The 22,818-nt window shown below is 44.0% G+C and overlaps 1 long non-coding RNA gene across 1 annotated transcript; it reads left to right on the forward strand.

The window, feature by feature from the left end:
- The first annotated feature begins 6,764 nt into the window (after positions 1-6,764).
- LOC132648757 (uncharacterized) lies at positions 6,765-21,553 on the forward strand. Its single transcript, XR_009587159.1, has 4 exons — positions 6,765-7,000; positions 14,949-15,057; positions 21,162-21,321; positions 21,427-21,553. It is a non-coding gene; the product is annotated as an uncharacterized LOC132648757 (long non-coding RNA).
- The last annotated feature ends 1,265 nt before the right edge of the window (positions 21,554-22,818 follow it).

Here is a 22,818-nt window from a genome sequence, read left to right on the forward strand (position 1 = left end):
GGTGCATATGGTTTTCTGGTTTGCTTGTTTGTTTGTTTGTTTGTTTGTTTGTTCAACAAGGCTTGCTATGTTGCCCAGGTTAACCTCCTGACTCGCTCCCCAAGTTCTGGGATTGCAGCTGAGAGCTGCCAGTCCTAGCTCCATATGAGTTCTTCAGGTGTGCATGTGTGCACAGGCCCCTCTAGGCGTGGGTGCAAGGTTTGTGTGTGGAGGTCAGCAGATAATCTCATTTGCTCCTTAGGCACCTTCCCCCTTTTGTTTGAGACATGGCTTCTCACTGGCCTGGAACTTCACGGTGTGAGGAAGGCTGGCTCTGCCTCCAGCTCCCAGGCATCTGTCTGTTTCCACCTCGCATCTCACCTTTGCTGGAATTACCTGCGCACTTTCCCATGCGCAGCCTTTCTTGTGGGTTCTGTGGCCAAACGCAAGGCCCCACACAAGTACCTTACTGAGCCACCTCCCAGCCCTGCCTTTTTTTTTTCTACAAGTATGTAAGTATATGATGTGGATGCATGTGTGTAAGCACAGCAACATGGGTGCATGTATGTGTGTGTGTGTGTGTGTGTGTGTGTGTGTGTGTGTGTAGGCCACAGGTTGACACTGGCTGTCTTCCTTGTTAGCTCACCACTTTCCCGAGTCAGCGTCTCTTCCTGAACCTGGAACTCATCCATTAGGTAAGTGTGGTGGTTATTATTGGTTATCAACTTGACTTCGTTTAGAATTAACCAAAAAGCGATCGGCTGGCTACACCTGTGAAGGTTTTCTTTTAATTAAATTATTTTACAACAGGCACTTTGAGGCATACGCCTTTAATCCCAGCACCCAGGAGGCAGCAGAGGCAGGTGGCAGGTGTATTTCAATGAGTGAGTTCGAGGCCAGCCTGGTCTAAAGAGCTAGTTTCAGGACAGCCAGGACACACAGAGAAATTTTGTCTTGAAAAACCAGAGGCGGGGAACATTATTTCAAGCGGAAGATCCACCTTTAATCTGGGCCACACCTTCTGCTGGCAATCTATACAAAGGACAGAAGGAAGCTTGCTCTGTGCTTGCTTTCCACGGCAAAGCCGTTCTTCACTGGCATTAGAGCCCTCTTCTTGGGGATTCTGGTGTGTACGGAAGACAGCTGAGACATTCGACCTCATGGACTGAACAGCTACTGAGTTCTTGGACCTTCCATTGGCAGGTAGCCATTGCTGGACTAGGGGGACCTCAGCCTCCATCCTTTAAGACTCTGAACCCAGCTCCTTGCACTGAAGATGAGCAGCTCTCCAGGAATCCTCCACACCTTCAGCAGGACTGCTGAGGCATTGAGCTCTGTGGACTGGGCAGCTCTTGACATCTCCAGTGTTGGTGTGACCACTGCCTGACTCCCCAGATCCTGTCATGGAGTAACCACTCCATTCCTGCATGTGACAGTTAGCTAGACAGTTTGCTTGCCTTGGGGATACCCTGTCTCTATTGCTTGAGGGCTGACGTTCGGATGACCATTGGTCCTGTTTTGATGTGGGTGCTGGAGATCTGAACTGTGGTTCTCACACTTCTGTGTTAAGTTCTTTATCCACTGATCCATCCCTCCAGTCCATGGTGCCCTTAAACATGAAGGCCTATGCTTTCCTCTAAAGCGAATCAATCCTTACTGTAGACCATACTGTCTTACAATCAATGGCTTATTTAAATTCTGACTCTGAGTTGGGTCTTTTTATACCTGTTTCCCAAGTTGGGAAATAAGGCTCACAGAGGGGACATGCTACTAATTCACTCCACTGTCTGTCAACTAATTAATAATAAAGCCAAGAGTCAACTCCACATATGTCTGACTCCAAAATGTTCAGAACATCTGTAACTTAAAAATAATATCAAACCACAGTTTAAATGGAAATGAGTAGTAGTCCATATAACTTGTCTCTGGTCCAGTGTCTACAAACTCCTTTTAGCATAAAAATCCTTAGCTCACATAGCTAGCAATTAATTAATTAATAACGATATGGTATGTATGGAAAATTGAATAGACAGGGCAGGACCCTGTCTCTTAATTGAATGATTGTTTACTGGTCTTGGCTAATAGATCAACTTTCTGTGCAGTCTCTGTGTATTTGCTGTGGTTATTACTGGTGCCATCAGATATGTGAGGACAGTGATGGGAGGAAGCCCAGGAACCTGTGTTACTTGATGCTTCTGGATGGGAAATTGACTGCACAGCAAGCAGCATCATGGACTGAAGCAGAGCAAGTTCTGTCAGAGAGAGAAAAATCCATACTAATGATATGCTATAAAACACTTTTGTTAGGTACATATATTCCTTTACTTAGGTTTCCCAAGAATAGCTCAGCTGTCAAAGCATTTCCAAGATTTCCATGGATTCGGCAAATACTGTGAGATCGAATTATTGCCCTGAGAGAAGCTACAATTAAAACACATTAATCACTGTAACAAAAGATCCTTATTGAGGCTGACAAAGATGGTGAAATCCGATGAATAATTAGTCTGGTTAATCTTTTTAAAGTGAATTAAACTGCTAACAAGTTAAATCACTGTGATTTTTCAAAATAAGCCTCTAGGGTGAGCAGAGACTGGGGATATTATCCTCATTTTTACGACGATGTTTTCTCTCTTTTTCATCTCTGGTGCACTGGAGGGCCTGTGATTACAACAGTGGGACTCTTGGAGCCAGCTGGGAGAAGATGGACGGCCAAGGGGTGAGGGCAAGTTCTATCCTTTTCCCACAATAATTTCCCAACATGTCTAAGAGACTCATACAGTGTCTGGAAGAGAATTAGGAATGACCTTTCCTTCTGTCCCAGAACTGTGGTACCCTCTTACCAGCCATTATAAATGATGGATCCATCATGGGATTCTGATGCCTTTCCCAATCAGCTACAACGCTGAGTCAATCGTGAATTCATTTCCTCTCGTTTCTATCCTTCTCTCCAGTTAGGTGGTTTGCTTTTCCAGACCATACCTCCTCCTTTTTCATGACAGCTGCTAAAAAGATTTTTTTCCCTCATGTTTTCAATAAAACAAGAGGCATAAACTAGTTGACCACAGAAGTGGGTACAAAGGGATTGCAGTCACTTGGCTGTGGGTCATCTGTGTCTCTCTCCTTTTTAAGATGTATTTTCTTTTTACTCGTGCACATACGGGTTTGGGTGTGTGCACAAGAGTACAGATGCCAGTGGAGGCCAAAAGAGGAAGCTGGATGCCCTGAGGCTGTGTGGAAGGCTACTGTGGGTGGCATGATGCGGGTGCGGGAGCTGACCTAAATCCTGGTTCTCTGCCACAACAGTGGGTGCTCTTAACCACTGAGCTACCCCGCCAGCCCTGCTTCATCTGGACCTCTACAACTTTTGAGAGCCACGATGAATACTGTGATGGACTGTCTAGGTCCTCTGTCAGTAAGGAACAATGTATTCCCCAGCTGCTGGCGAGGGATGGCTGTTAGTCACTAGTCCTCTGGGAGCAGAGCAATGTGGACGCATTAAGACTGGCCCAGTTTGGAGCTACTTTGCTGGGATGATTCTGCCAGTCACTCTGGTGTCAGAGTCCTCTTTGGTGTCAGAGAGGCCTTATTGGGAGGACCTTCCTTCTTCCTCTACACAACCTGAATTTCTTCTTCTCCCTTCCGTGGGGAGTGATCATGAGTGCCATGCCCAGGAGCTGTACTGGCTGCTGGTACTTAAGCTTAGAACCTACTTGTGGTGACCCAAACCTGTGACAAGAGAGGTGTTACCTGAGTGCTGGGATCAAAGGTGTGTACTGCCACACCCAGCACCTAAAAGAGGGGAAGAATTTGCCAGGAAGTGGTGTATCTGTTTGCAGTGACAATGAATCCTGGGTAACAGAAATTAATTAATAGTGCCCCAGTTCCCACATTCATTTCATGACTTTTTTTTTTATTTTAATTTTTTTTTTTTTTTTTTTACAATTTAGTCATTATATATCTCGATAGAAGCCTCCTCCTTCAACTCCTCCCAGTCCCACTCTCCTGCCCTCTTCCCCCCATCCCCTTCCCTAGTCCACTGAAAGGGGGAGTTCTCCTCCCCTGCCATCTGACCCTAGCTTACCAATTATCATCAGGACTGCCTAGATCCTCTTCCTCTGTGGCCTGGTAAGGCCGCATCGCCAGGGGCAGGTGATCAAAGAGCTGGCAGTCGAGTTCATGACAGAGGCAGCTCTGCTCTCCTTACTCGGGAACCCACGTGGAGACTGAGCTGCCCATCTGAGCTACATCTGAGCAGAGGGCTAGGTCCTCTCCGTGCATGGTCCTTGGTTGGTGCATCAGTCTCTGCAGGACTCCCTGGGCTCAGAGATTTCAGCTTTGTTGGTCTCCTGGCCCCTCCATGTTCTTCTATCCCTCCTTCTTCTTCCATAAGACTCCCAAGCTCTGTCCAAAGTTTGGCTGTGAGTCTCAGCATCTGCTTCGATCCCCTGTTGTGTTGGCCCTTTCAGAGAACCCTCTATAGTAGGCTCCCATCCTGTTTCCTCTCTTCCACCACTTTTGGTGTCTATCTTATTTGCCATTCTGAATGAGATTCAAGCATCCTCCCGAGGGTCCTCGTCATTTAGCTTCTTTAGGTCTGTAGCTTTTAATATGGCTATCCTATATTATAGGGCTAATCCAGCCTTACAGAAGACACCGGAAGGGAAAACACAACCCAAGAAGACCATCTTTTATAACTGACAGTTTAATAATCACTAAATGTTTTTTACCAAAAGTCTTATGTTGAGCTGGGCATGGTGGCACATGCCTGTCATCCCAGCACTTGGGGACACAAGGGAAGGTGGATCTCTGTGAGTTCGAGGCCAACCTGGTCTACAAAGAGAGTCCAAGACAGCCAAAGTTACACAGAGAAACCCTGTCTCAAAAAAAAAAAAGTTCTATGCTGAAATCCTAGTATCTTTATGATGAAATTAGGCGGTAGAGCTGAGAGAAATAATGAGTTTGGAGGAAAGCCATAGGAAGAGGACTAGTACCTTTATGGAAAAATTTGAAGTATTGGAAGGAGATAGGGTTTGGGCTGAGGTGGAAAAAAAGGATAAGCTAAATCTTGGCTATGCCATTAGTCATTCAAGCAGAAATGTCTATCAGGCCAGCCCAGATGTTAGAGCCAATGTTTCAATCAGAGAGACATTAATTGATTCAACGGCAATTGTTTTTGCACTCACTGTATGTAAATCACCCACTATCCTGGTGGTGATACAGCAGAGCATAAAAATGAAATTCCTAACGCCACTGACAGACAAGTAAACGTTACATGAGACAGAAAAGTCGTACAGAGAGGACAGAGTTAGGGAGAGACAGAGACAGTACCTAAAGTTAGGTTGAGTTCCACGGTGTGGGAATTCTGGACAAACTCAGGTTCACAGGCCCCTTGAACAACATAGGGTCTAGCCTCTGGCAGCATGATTCTGCCTACCTACATTCATCGGTCTATTCCGGTGAGTGCCCCTCTGCCAGACCACGAGAGCTGCCTGGTGCTTCCCAGCTCCTCTCTCTGCTCACCCAGGTGGTGTCTGGGGAGGATCTTAGGCAGCATACTGCAGGGTGTGCCTTATGGGGATCTTGTCGATAGGAAGGTGCAGGAAACGCTGGTCTTTGCCTTTGCCTTAAAAGGGCGCCTCTACAGTAGATGGATTATGTATTTATGTATGCATTTATTTATTTTCCAGTCAGTGTCTCACATACTTCAGGCTGGTTTCTAACTCACCATGTAGTCGAGGATAGCCTTGAGCTTCCGATCTACCTGGCCACTCCCAAGGGCTGGGATTCCAACCTCATTCCACCACGCTGCATTTTAAGACTGACAATTTACTCATTGGCTTAAGAACTCGTGGCTTGTAGCAAGGGGACAGACCAATGCTGTACATCACCCCACGTGTCAGCATTAACTTTGGATCAGCCAAAAACTTAAACATGAAGCAAATTCGTAAAAGGCTGTAGAGGAAAGTGAAGCAGAATTTTTAAATGACAGTCTTCGACTAGGAAAGTGCTTTCTAAGATGTAAACCATAAAAACAAGATACTGAGAAGTGTGATATGTAGGTGACTGTAATAAATTTCACATCAGCTCAATTTTTATCATTAATCTCTTAATAAATAGATGCTTTGTAAAGAGTAGTATAAGATGTTCGATTACATAGCATGTTTATAGATTCATTTATATAGCATGTATGTGGATCCAATGATATAGTATGTATGAGGACTCGGTTATATATTCAGGATTATATTATATATTATATAAATATATTATATATTATAATATATTATATATTCAGGTTATATATATTGAGGATTCGGTACATATATTCAGTTACATAGTGTATATATGGATTCAATTATATAGTATGCATGTATATTTGATAATAGAGCGTGCATGTGAGTTCAACTGTATGCATTTAGCTCAAGAGGCAGGAAGCTTGAGACAGCTTGCAAGTCTTCTCCGTGGTCTCTGGCTCCTTCCATATGACACCTTAGTGGCTTAGCGTGTTTTCTCCTGCATATTCTAATGGAAGGAGTTATCATCCTACATACAAAGTACCTACCTCATTTGCTAGTGGACTTAAAGCAGTAACAGCGCATGACTGTAAAGTCTAGGGGATAGAATTCTATCATCACACTTATTTATTTGTGTGTGTGTGTGTGTTGGGGGGGCAGGGGAGCGCATTGGCCACGTGTGTGCAATGCCCACGGAGGCCAGAAGGGGCCGTTGGCTCTCGAGCTGGAGTTAAGGGCTGGGAGAGCTGCCTCACACAGTGGCGTGACGGGAACTCCAGTCCTCCGGAAGAGCAGGACGTGCCCTTAGCTGCTGAACCACCTCTCCAGCGCTTTATTCTTGATTTAAAGACTTTTATCTTTATTTTTGCAGATTCATTGCTCCTTAAGGAAAAAGACTTTCACAACTGAAATGAATAAAAATCCACTTTTATGAGCTCTAAGTGAAGGTGGATCTGGAAACCGGGCTAGACTGTTGTTGTGTGGAAGTTTGCAGAGGCAACTGGTGACAGGTATGTAGGAATGACATCTCAAAAGGGCTGTGATGTCGCCGCACATCCAGATCAAAAAGGAGATGCCATTCCATCCTTTTAAAAATACATGTATCGTGGCTGGTGAGATGGCTCCTGGGGAAAGACCCTTGCTGCAAGCTTCACTCCTTGAGTGTGACTGCGTGGTTGACCTCCGACCTCTGCGCGTGCACCAGGGGATGTGTGCACCCTCCCTACACACACAAGTAAATAAATAACAAATAAATGTAAACTTTAAAACACATTTATTTTAAGATGGTTTGTAAGGCCATCTTACTGCTTTTTCGTCATGTTGTAATACGTATTCTTATTTATGCCTCTTTGGGGTGACAGGCATTGGACCCAGAACCTTACACATGATAAGCATACGCTCCAAACCCTTGTTTATTTTCTTTTTTATGGAGATTATTATATGTGGTGCTAAATATGATATAATTCACTCTGAGTTTTTCTGGGCTCTACCTTTTATTTCATCTTGTGATTGTGTCTTAATGATTTTGCTAAAGAAAGAAGGAATGTTTTAAAAGTGTCAGTTCTGGGCTATGCGCCATTTTTGGTACACCACCTCCATATTCTCAGCTCCGAGGACTCTCTCTGCAGTGTTCTTTCCCATTTGCTTGCCAAGTCACTCCTACTCATCCTCAGGTCTTAGTGCAAATCAAATTTCCTCTGGGAAATCACTTCTAACTCTTTTTGGCCTTATCTCTTCTCTCTCTCTCTCTCTCTCTATCTATCTATCTATCTATCTATCTATCTATCTATCTTTTGAAGCATGGTTTCTCTGTGTAGCCTTGGCTGTCCTGGAACTCATTTTGCAGACCAGGCTGCCCTCAGACTCACAAAGATCCTTCTGCATCTGCCTCCCGGAGTGCTGGGATTACAGGTGTATGTCAATGAGGTTGGCCTTATATTTCTTTTTGAATAGCACTTATTTTTTCTACTATCAGTAATTAATTATCTCTCACTTTAAGGAGAGGAGTGGTGTCTAGCTTGCTTGTTCAATATTTGCTGAGCCCATGAAATATTAAGCTGTTTTCCTCGACACCTGAAGAAGTAAGTAATTGATCCAAGCTACACTAACAGTCTTTTGGTAGAATTCCCAAAGCAGAAAATTTCTAAAGAGAAAGTTTTCCATGAGGAATTTCTGCAAGACACTTGTGAGAACCGAAAATCAGCTTTTATTTTCCATTCTCTTTATTCTTTCAGTCTTTACTTATATCTATTCTGTGATATTTGAGAGGTCCCAAAGAAAGTTGGTGTAAAGTTGAAGTGGGGAAAGCCCACTGGAGATGCCTAAAACAAATCGAGTGTCAGATGAGAAGAGAGTCTGGAGCAAAAGAGAACAGATCTGGGAAATGCCCTCAATCCTGAAAACCATCTGTACGGGGGGAGCAGTTCCCGCTCCACACACAGCTCTGCCAGGTGGGAGGTTCTTGGAATAGGAGGAGCGAAGGGTCAACGCACTGGAGACTCCAAAGCTTGAGGAAAACCCAGAGAAAAGAAAGACAAAATGCTCCTTAGCAAGGAAAATGGCCTTCAGTTGTGAGGGCTCGCGGCTCGCCAAGGTTAGCAGGTAACAAAATAGCCTAGTCTAGGCATCCCACCGGAGAGATTTTCATGGATTTTTTTTTTCCTTAACATTTTCCCAAAAAGATTCAGACATAGTCACAGTGCTCATGTTCCTGAAAGCCCTCGAGCCATTTGTGTTCTTGGATGATGCCCAGTACATAGGACAGATCACAGGGCTCCTGAATAATAGTACCACAGCCTAGACTGTCAGAATCCCTCCTGGGATGGAATAGAGCGTGATGCAAGTGTCAAGAGTCCAGCATGGGCTGGTTGACTCCCCAGCAGAGTAACACAGCCTTTTTCACAGAATCACTGTACTGATTAAAATGTATGTCCCACGGCAGACAAAGATCCCCTACATTATAGTAGGACTGAGAACCTGTATGTCAGGCTGAAGCCTGATACAGATTAAACAAATGAGAAACAAATTCTTCTGGAGGGAGCGTATAATGGAAACACTGATGGGATATAATTAGGATCCAGAGTTGATCACTGCCTTCCATTGAAGACACCTCCGGTCTATAGTGGTTATGTAAAATGCCTGCACACTGTTGTCAAGTGGCACTGTAGAGAGGCATCAGGGTAAAGTTAGTATTTAAGAGCCTCAAAACCCGTAGTGATGATTAAATGAGGGAGTCTGCACACTGCACAGCCTTCTCTTTGCTACAAAGGAATCCACAAATGGAGGGGGAAAGAGGGTTACAGTGGCCACATACACCAGCCCTATCTATTTCTCCTCCTTCACCGTCTGTGCGGGAAGGTCTCGATGAGGAACTGGAGCGAAGGTGGAGATGGATACCTGAAAGTTTTTCTTTACAAACAACGTAAGTGACAGCACTTCTCTGAAGGGGGAGGGGTTGCAGTACAGCGCAAACAGATAATGCAAATTCGAAGCGAGGCTGTGCCTGCGCGTGGGAAGTGCCGCAAAGTCTCTTCTCCCATTGGAGAGTTAGGAAAAACCAGTGAAAACAAAGGCCTTAAAAGATAAGCAAAATCTTCAGGAAGCAAATATGTGTTGTGTTTAAGGCTTGCCAAGCAGAGAGGCATGGAAAGCACGGCCTGAAAGCTCCCGATACCCGACTGGGACAAACCACTATAGAAACAAAACAAAACAAAACAAAACAACGAGCAACAGGTCAGCCTAAGAGGATGACTAGGGAAGTTTCTAAAGAATGCCTCATTAGAGACACGGATAAAAACAAAGCCTACTGATGATGCTCCCATAACACAGCACCAGCACTTTAAGGCAATGTGCTACGAATTTAAATCCATTTACAGGCTTCATTCTATTCTTTCCTGGGACCTCCTTCTGAAAAATACTCTACCCTGGCTCTAGCCCTGAAATATTACTTAGGCTGAAATTTAAGCTAAGACTTTTGTTATATCTTGTTTGAACACGTTGAAACAGGGGCTGGAGAGCTATCTTAGTGGTTAGGAGCGCTGGCTGCTCTGGCAGAGGACGGATTCCTGGCGCCCACACAGATGCTCACACTCATCTGTAACTTCAGTTCTAGGGTATCTGACACCATCTTCTGGTCTCCTCCAGGAGCCAAGCATGCAAGTGGTACACAGACATACATGCAGGCAAGACACACATACATATAAAATATAATAAATCATTTTAAAGTTATAATATTTATTTGCATGTGTGTGTGTGCATGTGCACAAGTGCATGGGAGTGTGTGTGTGTGTGTGTGAGAGAGAGAGAGAGAGAGAGAGAGAGCATGCGCGTGGAAGTCAGAGGACAACTTAGTGGGAGTTGTCTCTCCTTCCACCATGTGGGTCCAGGGATTGAACTCAGGTTGTCAGGCTTGGCAGCAAGCACCTTTACCTGCTGAGCCTTCTCACCAGCCCTAAACTTAAGCCTTTTAAAGACATTTACAGATGAGAAATAACAAGTAAGCAATCACACAAATGCAAGATCAACCAAACTTTAAAAATAGGATTAGGCAACCAAACCTCTGCAGGTTTTTTGGTCGTTTAATATCTTTGGCCTCAGCGAGAAGCAAGGTTTCAAATCAGTGAGAACTAGCTGGTCTTAAGATGTCAAACATCACCAAAAACTTGGCTCCATGTCTTGGTAACTTCTCAGGGAAGGCTGAATTCAGAAGGGCGAAAGTGCACTTTAAAATCATCACATCTTCTTGAGTGTGGTGGTGCACGCCTGTAGTCCCAGCACTCGGGGAGGCAGAGACAGGAGGATCGCTGTGAGTTTGAGGCCAGCCTGATCTACAAAGTGAATCCAGGACAGCCAATGTGCTATATAGAGAAACCCTGTCTGGAAAAAACCAAAATCAAATCAAATCAAATCATCACATCTTCATCTCCATCATCTTCAATTTCTGTAAGCAGAATTAGTGTGAAATTTCATAAAGTTTAAGTTGTGTGTGTGCATTCATAGAGCAAGTCTCCAGAGAGAACAAAGGCAGGAGTTCCTTCCCAGCGGGAATCTAACCCGAGAAGAGTCTACATTTCTCTGAAACCTTCTGTTGAGCTGGTCTGGTGAGACTGGCTGACCAGCAGGCGGGCTGGCGCTGTCTCTGGTACTGACCCAACACTGCTTGGCAGATTTAGTTGTTTCGGTAGGACCACATGAGGTCAAACCAAAGGTCCAGCCCAGTGCTTAGTTAAAATAGTCAAAGTTGTGAGTATTTCATTTTGTTTTTTAAGATTAATGCATTTCTTTGATCTCAGAGCAGGACAAATTGTGATTTGTGTATTCCTATAGAGAGAGAACTTATAAAAACTAAAAGTTCTCAGTTAAGAACAGAATTCTCCCTTGGAAAGACACTGTCTAATCAACCTTGGTCAGTTCGGGATGCTCTAACAAAATGCCAGAGACAAGGCACCTTAAAAACAACATAATTTAGTTTTTCCTTTCTTTCCTTTTCCTTTCTCTTTCTCATCTTTTCCTTTCCTTTCCTTTTCTTTTGGCATATGGCAAAGAGTTACCTTAGGATGGCCTCAATTTCAAAACCCTCCACTTTCATTCTCCTGAGTGTCAGGATTTTAAAAAAGTGCCATTGCTGGGTGGTGTTGGTGCATGCCCTTAATCTCAACCCTCAAGAAGCAGAGGCAGGTAGATCCCTGTGAATTTGAGACCAGCCTGGTTTACAGTGTACGTTCCAAGATAGCCAAAGCTACACAGAGAAACACTATCTCAAAACAAACAAACAAACAAACAAAATATGCCATTACACCTTGTGAAAAAAGTTTCTCTTACAGATCTGGAGGGCTAGAAGCCTGAGATTGGGGTGCTAGCTCAGCATGGGTCTGGTAGAATCCATCGTGTGGGTTGCAGACCACTGTTTCCTTATAGTGTTCTCATATGGCAGAGGAGAGGGCAAGCTGCTCTGTGGCCTCTTTTCAGGACCCCATCTCATTTGCTTGGCCTCCACCTCCAGGAAGAGTCATCTACCTCAGATCCTATCACCATAAGAATAGATTTTAGTATGTCTCCCAGCTGAAGTCTGACTACTGACTAGTGGTGCCAAGTGCCACAGCCCTGGGCACTAGCAAATGACACATAGATGTGGGAACGTGGTTGCTGCACAGTCTGTGCCCCAAACCCTTTAAAATTCAAAGTGCAGTGCGAGGAAATTTCCAATCTTCACAGCATGCTGAACGCTGACACATTTTCCCGACATTCTTTAGTTCCTATTATCAGAAAGGGCAGGATTTCTTCTGAAAAAGAAGAAAAAGAAGATACACAGAATATCGGTTTTAAGTGTTATTTTTGTTCTTGAAAGGGCTTCTCATAGTCTTTCAAAGAGAGCTTTTTTCCTCCAGAGATTTATTTTGATAGAATTAGCTAAGCCTTGTCAGGGAGAACAAAATTTTTGTGAGCGTACCATACCAGTAAAATGCCAAATTATATGCTGTAAGTTTCTTGTTTTATTATATCTGCGTCCAGTCAAAGAGAGAAAAGATTTTTGAATCCAGAACTATTAGCATTTGGAGACAAAAGAGAGACTTCACCACAGCAGTTTGCCAGGGGCTGGTTTTCCCAGAGCCACAGGCCCTGTCACTCAGGTAATGCAATACTGGGTACCCTCCTCTGTGCTCTCTGGAGCAGGAAGCTCCACAGAGGCTAAAGTTCCTCTACATCAGACACTGGCCCAGTACTCCCCAACACTCTAAAAGGATAAAACCTCACAGAAACCATTACATTTAAAAGAGGTAGTAGGGTCTAACCATTCCTGGTGGCACAGGCCTTTAAACTCAGGGCTTGGGAGGCAGCGGCAGATGGATCACTATGAGTTTTAGGCCAGTTTTTCTGCGTAGTGACTTCTGGGCAACCAAGGGCCACATGATAAGACTTTGTTTCAAAAGAATGAAAAAGTAAAATAATAAGAATAAATAAAAGAGGCAACATGGTGTAAAGACACAAATTTAGATTTAAAACTATAAACACCTGGATATGGATCCTGGCCGTACCACTGCCTAGCTCGGCTACTTTGAACAAAATACTTAAACCTCCTTGGGCCTCAGTTTCCTTATTTATAAAGAGAAGGCAGGCATCTGCGTGGGGGCTGTGACTGTTTAGATTAAAAATTATCTATGTTGGTGCTGGGGAGATGCCTTAGTTGGTAAAACGCCCTTCGCACAAGCATGTGGAGCTGAATTCTGACTCCCAGCGCTCAGGTAAAAAGCCAGGGAGACATGATAGATTTGTAATCAGAGCTGAGGATTCCTGGGGCTTGCTGGCCAGCCAGTCCAGTCAATCAGGACAACTTTAGGTTCAGGGAGAGACCCTGAAAAGAAGGTAGAGAAGAATTGAGGAAAACATAGGACACTAACCTCTGGATATGTATGTAGGAACACACACAAATTATCTCTGTTAGAAACCTAACGTACTGGCTCACACGAGCAAGCTTAATAAATGGTATGAAGTTATAATGAATGACAAATAGGATCATGCCATTTGAAAGACCAACTTGAGGTACCAAGGGAAGGCTTATACCCCACCCAGCCATGCTGTGGTGGTTTAAATAAGACTGTTCTCCGTAGGATCAGAGATTCAATTTGAATGCTTGGTCAACAGGGAGTGGCACTATTTGAAAGGACTGAAGGTGTGGCCTTGTTGGGAAAAGCATGACCTTGTTGGAGGAAGTGTGTCACTGAGAGGTGGGCTTTGAGGTTTCAGAAACCCAAGCCAGGCCTAGTGTCTCACTGTCTGCCTGTGGATCCAAATGTAGACCTCTCAGCTCTTTCTCCAGCACCATGTCTGCCTGAATGTCGCCATGCTTCCTCCCACGATGATAATGGATTAAGCCTCTAAAATTTTAAGCCAACCCCAATTAAATGTTTTCCTTTGTAAGAGCTGACATGGTTATGGAGTCTCTTCACAGCAATAGAACATTGACCAAGACATGTCGTAACCAAGAATTTTTCTTTTAAGTGTGCTGGCAAAGCCATAACACACATAGACCAGGAGAATACATTAATTGGGTTTATATTTTTAAAATATTAATTAGAGACTAGACATGGTGGTATATACCTGTAATCTTAACAGGTATATAATCTTAACAGGAAGGGGGAGGCAGGAGAATCAAGAGTTCAAGATCATCAAATCATCTTCAGCTCCGATGCAAGTTCAAAATCAGCTTGGCTACACGACAACTTGTCTCAATGTCACCCCACCCCTGCCTACCCATCCCCCCAAAAAAGGAAAGAAAATAGGACTTTGGCAGCTGCGTGTGTGTCAAGCAAACTACAGGTGAACATTAGGCTTTCCGCTTGTCCAGGCGAGAGCTGACAGGGGTGGGAAGGTGATGGTATGGCGGGAAGAAGTGGTTTTGCTGTGCAACATCTTAATGTGAAGTTGGCAGAGTGCCGTGTTGGGGAAAGGAGGAGGGTAGGTAATATTAGGCTTTGTCTTGGAGAAACTGGGAGAGTGAAAGCGCCAGGAAAGAGACCATCCAGGCAGGATTGGACCTCAGGAGATAGGACCTCAGGGGAGAAGGGATGTAGCATCTTCATTGTCACCCTCATAAAAGTCCCAGGAGTACAGGCGATGAGCAGGGAGGACTGTGGGGAGAAAAGAAACCCAGTATTCAGAGGTTGCAAAAAACAGGAAACCCAATAAAATAAACTCAGAAAGGGTACTCCTGGGTTTGGCTATATGTGGTCTAGTGGTAAGCAGAATGACGGGAACCAGTGCCTCATTATAATAAGTTCAAGAGTGAATGGCAACTTAAAAAAATTGCACTTCATTGCAAAGCTAGTTGGGAGTTTGCTGGAAAGAGAAGTAGAATCTGAGAACCTTTCCTGATTCCATTCCATTTCTCAGATAGAAAGTATATAACAATGCATGCTGGGTTTTGTTTGTTTGTTTTCATTTTGTTTTGTTTTGCTGCAGGGGCAACTTAATATGCAGGAGAAGAAGAGAGAGTTTCAGTCACAGAGGAGGCAAGAAGATGAGGTGGGATCTGAATATAAATGCAAGGGAAAGCCAGACACAACAGCTGGTAAGAGTGTAGATTTGGTGCGTGTGCGTGTGTGTGCGTGCATGTGTGCCTGTGTGCCTGTGTGCCTGTGTGTGTATGTGTGTGTGTGTGTGTGTGTGTGTGTGTGCATTGTCAGCTTGCGTATCTCCAGTACATTGCAGAGTGCCCTGTACCTGGGAGAAGGATCTACTGACTGTAAGATTTCACAGCACAGTGTAGGGAAAGTTGGGTTGTTTTCCTCCTGGTTCCTTCCCCACTGACGGTTCTGTAGTCCCTGAGGTTTCTCTCACCAGAATCCAGCATGACTTGGCATGCTAATGAGACAATACTTTGGTCCAGTCTCAGGCACTTGTTTCTGAATAATCAATCTGGCACGTGACCAGCACCCATGAGCTTTGGATTTTCTGACAATTAAATAAAAGGCCCAGGCTTTTAACAATCACCCACCAGCTCTACTGCTCAGTTTGTCTTCGAGTCATGTTAACAAATGGGAAGGATAGGGAAAGAACCGATGAAAAGATATACTTCCTCCTTTCACGACTACCAAATTGTAGCCAGACAGCAAGACTCCTGAGGCTCAGCTTCAAGAATGGGCAAGGGTACGAGGTCAAGATGAGTCTCACATTGAATTCACTGTGTGTGTGTGTGTGTGTGTGTGTGTGTGTGTGTGTGTGTGTGTTACAGTGCATATGCCTTGGCACAGATCAGATCTCTCACTGGCCTAGAACTTGCAAACCAGCTTGAGAGGCTGGCCAGCAAACTCAGGGCTCTACTTGTCTTTACCTCCCCAATGCCCACTACCACACCTGACCCAGTGCACATCGCTTTTTGAATGCAGGGTCCGGGGATCAAAAGTAGGTCCTCAGGCCTGTGTAGCAAGCACTTCACTGACGAGAGCATCTCTGCCGCCCTTTATCACCCACCTCTTTTTTATTTTTAATTTTTGCAAAGTTTAGGGATAGAACCCAGAGCTTTGTGGCATCCAGCAGCCTCCCATGGGTCACAAATCTTCTTACAGTCATTCCAAGTGTTACTAGGACCATCCTAGACCCCTTGCAACCATCCGTTGGTTTTGTTTGCTTTCTATCAGCCTCATACCTATTTGTTCCAGTATTTATTTCCCTTTAATAGGATCACTGTCAGTTTAAGTCCCTCAGACTCTATTATGAAAGCCCCACATTCAGAAGGAGTCTCTTTTCTAGTGATTTTTTTTTTAAAACAATATCAGTTTGTCTTAGCTAAGATGTGAACATGCCAAACAAAAGTCCCACTTTGAATAAAGCTTCGGGGCCTTGGCCGACATCGAAGGATGAAAGAGGGAGAAGACAGGTCAGTCATCAGTTTTTGTGACATCCTGCCGGCACTGCGGAGCATCACCGATTCACAGGGGACATCAGAAGCACTGAGATGGCACAGATTGTTATGGCAGAAGCAACTGGAAAATGTCCTGAGCCCGAAACACAGACAGATTAACATCACTGGGGCAGACACTAATGACTAGTACTTGGAAATGCCAGAGGCTCGTTCTGCCAGTTAAGACAAGGGGGGAAAAACATATTTTCAGTCTCCTAAGACCTTAGATGTTTCCAGACTCTGAGGGCAGGAGCATCCTGCTGCTGTGGATTTTGCAGCAAGGTTGGGCAGTCCTCTTGTGCCAAGAGGGGAATCATTGCCAGATCTGCTACCGGCAGCACAGACAGGAAGGCTGAGGACAACAATCGTGAGACACTTCCCGGAGGTTAAGTTAGTAATGACTGACAGATAAGTCAGTGCAATCAAGCCTTCAGCGTCTCCAAGCGCCTGGCTTATTTTAGTGGGTACCAGGTAAATGACTCTTTTTCTCTGAATGCTCAGAAGCTCAACAAATGGGTTTTGAAACACATTTTATGATTTCCCTCTGAAAGATAATTAGAATGTGATTTCAATCACTGGCATCTGGATAAAGTAATTTTGTCCCAGCAGGCTTATTTCTAGGAAACAAACAAAAGCTTTGGCAAAAAAGTCTCTCAAGGACTGTTCTCTTCCTCAGGAAGGACCTGCACCTTCCCCACACCAACCTGAGGAGCAAAAATAACAGTGGACTTTCAAGTCGTGAGATCAACAAAAAATATCTGGCTGGACTGAAGGAAGGACAAGAAACTGCAAAAGATACAAACTGACCAAATGTTCTAGAAGCTGCAGGACTGCAGGACTAAATCTAAAACCCAGAAGGGGTCTAGGGTTTTGTTAGCCCATCCAAATCTGATCAGCAACGAATGTGGCAGTGTTCCATGTCTCAGAACCAAGGCGAGATGTAAAACTGGATCTCTGTTCTCTGTAAGCCCTGACTCACACAGCTGAGAAGGTGTGAAGAGCAGAATGAAAGACCGTGATGAGATGTTTAAGTGTATGATACCGGCTACCGGTACACTGAGCTTCAGGAGTTTGGAGATGAGAGAAACCACGGTTGGTTGGAAGAATTCCTGGGAAGAAGTGTAACAACAGGTCAAATGAACTCAAGCTTGTGTTCTGCTGAGCTGTGTGCAACTGTCACCATTCTTGCTGTCTTTGTATGAAGGCCGTTCTTTAAAACAATGTCAGAAGCAGTGAAATGCATTGGCCTGGAGCCAGCCTACCTGGGTTCCAGACCTGGCTTGACCATTTACCAGACGGTCTTTAGTGACTCGTCCTTTCTGTGTTTCCATTTCTTATAAAACAGGGTTAATATCAGAATCTACTTTATAACATTCTTTTTTTTTCCTTTGTAAAACTGATGAAAAAAACAAAACAAAAACTGATGACATCTTTATTTTATATGCAGTACAATTTAGAACACGAAGACATATACTATATCACAGTCATGATCAGTGCCCTCATTTCCATTTTATGTGTCATTGGAAACCTGACAAATCCCTTAGCTACTCAAACACACATGCACACACATACATACAAGCAGGAATCCAACATTTAAAGCTAACAGTTTTTTTCCTCTTCAGCAGTCAAGTCAGCCTATGCTGGTGAGAAGTAAAGTAAAAAGCAAACCCCACAATGAGATTCATTTACAAGGGAGACTAATTTGTTTTCCCCGAGCATCAAGATTAGCCTTGGTACAGAACCTGTCCTGCCTATCAGCCATCACGCTCTCAAGTGGAAGAAAGCAAGAATATTATGGAAATGACACTTTTTTCCTCTGGAATCTAGCTCATAATTCAAATGAGAAAGGTCCAAGATGTCGATTGCCTTTGCCTCCCGAGTACTGGGATTAAAGGTGTGCTCCACCACTGCCTGGCTCACCATTTTCAGCATGTATTTTTATTTGTTAATTAATTATTATTATTACTACTATTATCATTATTTGTGTGTGTGTACATGTGATGTGTGTGTGTGTGTGTGTGTGTGTGTATGCCACAATGCACAAGTGGAGGTCGGCGGACAACCTAGTGGAGTTGGTTTTCTCTTTCCACCTTTATGTGGTGTGTGGGTTTTGGGGATGGAACTCACATCATTCGGTTTCATAGTTACAAGTTTTGCCAGCTGAGCCATCACACCAGCCCTCCCTCGGTACATCATTTCAAGAACATGGATGAAGTTCAAACCAGCAAAATAACTTTAAAATAACATATGAGAATAACAATGTGGAATGAACACTCACATTCATGCTTAGAAGCATGATGTTAAAGAAATAACTCTAAAGGGGAGAATGACAGTTCTGGCCTCAACTCAACATATATAAAGTCAGGCCTTTTACTACTACATACTGCAAAATAACCTCTCTCTCTCTCTCTCTCTCTCTCTCTCTCTCTCTCTCTCTCTTCTTTCTCTCTCTCTCTCTCTCTATTTTTTGAGACAGGGTTTTTCTGTGTAGCCTTGGCTGTCCTAGAACTCACTCTGTAGACCAGGTTGGGCTCAACTCACAGAGATCTGCTTGCCTCTGCCTCCTGAAATTACAGGCATGTGCCACTGTGCCCAGGGGCAAAACAATCTCTTAAACTAATTTATGAGGGTCTGTACTGGGGATGGTATCACTAGCCCCTTCTCTTTCCTTGGCTCTGATTTAGGTGGTGCCCTCATTCTCTTGGTACAGCAAGTTTTGAGGGGAGTGAAGTAGGAGCCGGGAGAGTCATCACCAGCAATTGCTGTTTGCATTTTCCTGCCTCGGGGCTTGAAGATTAGACAGCCTTCCTTCCCGCTAGGTGCAGGTAGAAATGGCTGGTGGATTACTCTAATTGGCTTGGTTTGGGTTCCTGAAACAATGCCTCTAGCCAAAAGGAAAAGATTCTCATAGGCTATGTTACAGGCTGACCTCTGGGACACTGGAAATCAGAAGTATGCCTAAATCCAGCACAGAGCACACCTTTAATCCCAGCACCTGGAGATAGAGATAGGCAGATCTCTGATAGGCAGATAGTCTGGTCTACAAAGCAAGCTCCAGGACAGCCAAGGCTATACTGAGAAACCCTGTCTCAAGAACAAACAAACGGATGGCCTTACTAGGCCACAGAGAAAGAGGATCCAGACACTTCTGGTGAGACCCGATAGGCTAGGGTCAGACAGTAGGGGAGGCAGACCTCCCTTATCAGTAGATTATGGGAGGGGCTACAGAGGGAGGAGGGAGGGTGGGACCCGGAGTAGATGAGGGAGAGGCCTACAGCCCAGATACAAAGCGAATAAATTGTATTTAATAATAGTAATAATAATGATATAACTTTAAAAAGAAGAAACAAATAAATAACAACAAAACCAAAGAAGTGTATCTACAAGGTAAGGAGAGGGCTCACTCAGTAAAATGCTTGTTTTGAAAGTGTAAGGCCTAACACCACATAAGAAGCTATCAGGTGAGCACATGTCTGTGATCCCAGTGTTGGAGAGGCAGAGACTGGCAGATCTGTGGGCCCAGTTGCCAGTCAGTCCAGCAGAACCAGTGAGCTTTCGCTTCAGTGAGAGACCCTGTCTCAAAAAAAAATAGTGACCGAGGAAGACGCTCACTGACATCCTCTAGCACAAATCATACACCAGGTGGACACGTACAAACACACACACACACCACACACAGTATGTCTACAGGAAAGTCATTGCACAACATCAATTACAAAAGACTAACAAAAATCCCTTGACTTCCAATATGCAGCAATAACTGCATATCTTTCTTCCATAATTAATTCTAAAAGTGTTTTTTTTTAACAGAATTCAACTGAATCACGTTCAATTAGAAAACTACCACTTACCCTCCAGTGAGTGGGAGACAACCTAAAGATAGAAACATCACTTTTCCATCCTACTGTGTTCTGTAATTACAGCTGGTTTGCATTCTTTGCATTCAAGACTGGAGGCAGCTCATCAGGACCTAATAGCCTATGTCTAAATTATAGATTGTTCCCACCAAACATCGTTAAGGCACAGAAGTGGAAGGAAAATCAGATAATCCTAATTTAAACCACACCAGTCGTGCTCTGTGACTGCCCAGTGTTCTTAGCACACACTCTCACAGAACTTTGGTCCTTCAAGCTTACAGTCAGCATTTTTCTGGGAAGGCAACCTATAAGTTAGTGAAAGATGGAGGCAGTATGGACCTGCCTCAAGATTCCAGGTTGTGTCCTAGAGCACAGTGCTTGACAGAGGGGGATTCATTACTATTATCAGAGAAGAAGTATGAAAAAAGGAAGACCTGGGAGAAAAGACTCTAAGACATGTCTCTATCCTTGCTCTCTTAGATTCCAACTATAAATCTTGTGAGTTCTACTTCTTGAAAATTTAGAGTTAGGGCTGAGGATTCATCTGGGACACCTCTCTGTGGTCTGTAATATCCAACCATCAGCGATCTTAGGTAGACAGGGGCCAACTGGAGAGAGACCGCTGCTTGACAAAGGTGTGTTGTATGAACTTTTCCTGGGGAGACAAAAAGCACCTATTCATCCTGGAAACGTCACCAACAACAGACCAACTGTGAGTCCACCAAAGTGGGCTTGGAAGGCCAATGAGTTTGTTAGGCTGAGCACTAAAGTGTCGGTGAGGAGTTCATTACTATCGGGAGTATAGGTGACAGTTGTATCACAGAAAAGTCCAGCCCTACACGAATGACAACTTCCCCATAATTGCACAGGTGAGGTCCCCACCTTCAGCTACCTTCCTGCTTATCTCTCCTCCAGCACTTCCTGAGACCCCAGGGCCACATGCAATCAGGGCGTCATTACATATTGCTGGACGGGGGTACTTAAGAGAGTGGCCAAGATCTCAAGAGAGCGTCTCATCGCCCCTGCTACACTTTCTGTGAAGGGATGATCACAGGCTCCAGCTCAGGGGTCTCTGGTGAGTGATCGCAGCTGTCTCTGATGCAGATGGCAGTGGTAATGGAGGACAGTGTTCACATGGTGTGAAATATGTCCCACGGTGACATTCTCCTTCTGCTTTCAGATGTAACACGGAAAGCAGCTTAGCCCTTTTTGTCAGAATGCTGCTGGAAACCAAAAATAAAGAAGCAAACAAGTAGGGCTGAGATGTAGCTCAGTGGTGGGGTGTGTCCTTGGCATGTATGAAGCAGTGTGTTATAAGCAAATAATAAAATAAATAAGTAAAATTTAGATGTGTAAACATTTTTTATATGCTGGCTTTTTTTTCTCCTAAGAAATGCTCTAAGACTCTTGACTTAGTAATCACATTATAGAAGTCTATTCCTCCACATCTAGTCCACATTAGTCAGGACCCTTTCAGATGAAAATAACAAGGCCTCATTCAAGCTGAGTGGTGGAACACGCAGGACAGACTGCCTCATTTACTGGAGATTCCACGTACAGAACCCAGATACTGCAAGATCTCTATGCAGACAATCAAAGTAGGTCATTTAGAATCTCCATCTCTCTTTGCCCGCTGTTTGTGGGTCAGGATATAAAGAAAGCTCTCAGCTTCTGCTCCAATGCCATGCCTGTCTGCTTCCCACCATGATGATCAGGGACTAGCTCTCTAAAACTGATAAGCAAGTCCCCAATTAAACGCTTTCTTTTATAGGAGTTGCCTTGGTTGTGGTGTCTCTTCACAGCGACACAACAGTGACTAGAACACTTTCCTTAATAGCTCCTATAGAACTTTGATTACACCAATTTTTTTTATAGGATATTACTTTAATCAAGGTGATATATTAGTTAGGCCTAGATAAGTTTATGCATCAGGGTTTTGAAACTTACTGCAATGAAAAATGATTTCCTTTCTAGTAGTGAGGATTGAACCCAGGGCCTCACACATGTTGGGTGAGTCCTCCACCACTGAGCTACAGCCCCTGCCTTTCATGTATTCTTTTCTAAGACCAAACAAAATCTTTTGTTCTTTTTTTCCCCCTTATCTTTGCTAAAATTATCAGAAGGAAATCTGCATAAAAGTGTTCAGGGGAAATTATTTTCATCATCTTCATTATTATTATTAGGGTTTTTTTTTTTTGGACTGGGTTTTTCTGTGTATCCCTGGATGTCCTGGAACTCACTCGTAGATCAGGGTGGCCTTGAACTCATAGAGATCTGCCTGCCTTTGCCTCCTGAGTGCTGGGATTAAAGGTGTGTGTCACCACTGCCTAGCAGAAAAAAAAATTTAACCCACAGAGAGAATAACATGTGTAAAGTCCATATTATGTATGTTCAGAAAAAAATTAAATATATTTTCTAGCTCTTTAGAAGCAAAATGAAACAGAACACCAATCAACCGGGAGATTAAGAAACACATCACATTTTAGTCATTAACAATTTTGCTCAGTAAAGTTTTGCTCCCTCAAGTTTGTCTCCAGTGTTGTACCAGCAGCTCCTGTCTGGAGGGGGGTCA

Source organism: Meriones unguiculatus, chromosome 1 (assembly GCF_030254825.1).
Source record: "Meriones unguiculatus strain TT.TT164.6M chromosome 1, Bangor_MerUng_6.1, whole genome shotgun sequence".
Classification (NCBI taxonomy): Eukaryota; Metazoa; Chordata; class Mammalia; order Rodentia; family Muridae; genus Meriones; species Meriones unguiculatus.